This window comes from Rutidosis leptorrhynchoides, chromosome 1 (assembly GCF_046630445.1).
Source record: "Rutidosis leptorrhynchoides isolate AG116_Rl617_1_P2 chromosome 1, CSIRO_AGI_Rlap_v1, whole genome shotgun sequence".
Lineage (NCBI taxonomy): Eukaryota > Viridiplantae > Streptophyta > Magnoliopsida > Asterales > Asteraceae > Rutidosis > Rutidosis leptorrhynchoides.
In genome coordinates this window covers 536,945,182-536,947,995 of record NC_092333.1, presented here as the reverse complement: position 1 = coordinate 536,947,995, position 2,814 = coordinate 536,945,182, and positions in this window count along the sequence as shown.

Here is a 2,814-nt window from a genome sequence, read left to right as displayed (position 1 = left end):
TATGGGCTATTAATGGGCTTTATATTTGTTTAACTAAATGATAGTTTGTTAATTTTAATATAAAGATTTACAATTGGACGTCCCTATAAATAACCATATACACTCAATCGGACACGATGGGCGGGATATTTATATGTACGAATAATCGTTCATTTAACCGGACACGTGAATGGATTAATAGTCTATGGAATTATTAAAACAGGGGTGAAATTATGTACAAGGACACTTGGCATAATTGATAACAAAGTATTAAAACCTTGGGTTACACGCAGTCGATATCCTGGTGTAATTATTAAACAAAGTATTAAGACCTTGTTACAGTTTAAGTCCCCAATTAGTTGGAATATTTGACTTCGGATATAAGGATAATTTGACGAGGACACTCGCACTTTATATTTATAACTGATGGACTGTTATGGACAAAAACCAGACGGACATATTAAATAATCCAGGACAAAGGACAATTAACCCATGGGAATAAACTAAAATCAACACGTCAAACATCATGATTATGGAAGTTTAAATAAGCATAATTCCTTTATTTTCATATTTAATTGCACTTCTAATTATCGCACTTTTATTTATTGTCATTGTATTTAATTGCACTTTTAATTATCGTACTTTTTAATTATCGCAAGTTTATTTTATCGCACTTTTATTTATTTTATCGTACTTTTAATTTACGCTTTAAATTAAGTCTTTTATTTATTTAATATTTTACATTAGGTTTTAACTGCGACTAAAAGTTTTAAAAATCGAAAAACCGATCATTAAACGGTAAAAACCCTCTTTTTATAATAATAATATTACTTATATATATTTGTATTTTTATAAATTAAAACTAATATAGCGTTAAGCTTGTTTAAGTGTATCCATGTGGAACGAACCGGAATTACTAAAAACTACACTACTGTACGATTAGGTACACTGCCTATAAGTGTTGTAGCAAGGTTTAGGTATATCCATTCTATAAATAAATAAATATCTTGTGTAAAATTGTATCGTATTTAATAGTTTTTCCTAGTAAAATATAAGCTATTTCATATACACCTCTACGCACATCACAGTGCTAAACAGAAATAACATGTGAAAGCAGATAGTAATCATGCAATAGCGGAAATAAGCATACAACAAGTTCGCATGGCAGTGAAGATAAGCAATAGCATGCAGTAAGATCATACAGCTGAAAATGTAGACAAAAGCATGCAGTAAGTTTCGCAGAAACAAGTAAACTAGCAAGTTGTAGATTAGTCCTATTAGTGAATCCTACTTAGCTTCGGTCTAGACTCACTAATACAACCTAATTCCCTACAACCAATGCACTGATACCAAATGTGACGCCCCGTACAAAACCATCGTGTACGATTCGTCAACAACAGGATCTTTACACGGTTGAATACTACATGCTGTTTGAAAACCAGTTTGCATTCATAAAAAGATAGCGTTTTACAAAAGATAACGTGCATCCTATGAATAGGAGCATAAACATAAGTATTTGACCCTAAGGTCATTACAAAGCCATTGTTTGAAATTAACATAAACTACGAATGCAACAGAAAAGTTCCATGAATGAGACATCTCTAGTAATACAGCGGATAACTAATACAGCAGGTCCTTAACAGCAATTCAATAACAGCATGACAGCAAATCTAACAGCGGAAGCAAGAAACCTCTAGGCACCTGAGAAATACACGCTTAAAAGTCAACACGAATGTTGGTGAGCTATAGTTTAAGTTGTAACAGTAACATAAGGTAGGCCACGAGATTTCAGTGTAACAAAATAGTATGAAAAGTATATGTATAACCGTGGGCACCCGGTAACTAGACTTAACGTTTATAACCCCCTGAAAGTACACTAGGCGAGTGCGTATGTTCACGAAGTATTAAACACCCGTTAAATGCTAGCGCGACTAGCCCGAGTGGGGATGTCAAACCCTATGGATCCATATCTAAGATTCGCGTTCACCGGTTCAAAAACCAATGACTAAACGTTACCGTGCTAAGGGGAATGTTTATGCCGTTGTATAACCCACACACATATAAAGTTTAAGTACTCGTGCCTAGTATGTAAAACGTAAAAAGAGCATGTATTCTCAGTCCCAAAATAATTAAAGTAAAAAGGGATGCTATAACTCACAGTTATAAAAGCGGTAAAGTCGGTAATGAAAGTACGCAAGTAGTAAGTCGGTCCGAAAGGTCGTCAACCTAAATCAAGGGTTACTAGGTCAGTAGGTTGTCTTTATAAATTCTAATAGTGCATAAAATAAGTTTAAGTGTCATCATCATCATCGTTCATCATCATAAAAGCTAAGTAAGTTTGACAAGAATAGAGATAAAAAATAATAGGCTGACTTCGGTCAGCTGCTACGACCTCTACGTAAATCGAAAAGACGCGTAGTCAGTGGATATGGCTCCATATATGAGTCCCCTAACCGCTGACCAATTTTCAGAACCTAACTCGTGTTCGTTTGACCGTGGCGACGGTTTAAGTGCGAGTAGGTCAGAAATTTCAGCACAACGTTAATAGGGTGTAGTGACTCTCGGAGGGCCATAAATCCTAAACCGTAACTCGGATTAAGATGAGGCCTAAACGGAAAATCATCTACTCGAACCGAACTAATTGAAAATCAACTTTCCTGTAGCCCAGGTGGCCTGATCAGATACGAAAAACAGTAGGTAAGTGCTCCGGTGGGGGTTCTTAATGCTTGATGCTCATCACGGTTCTCATCCTTGATGCTTGTAGCTTCAAGTGTACAACTCGTTGATGGGTTAGCATCACCTTGACTAAGATTCCACCATCAACACACAATATGT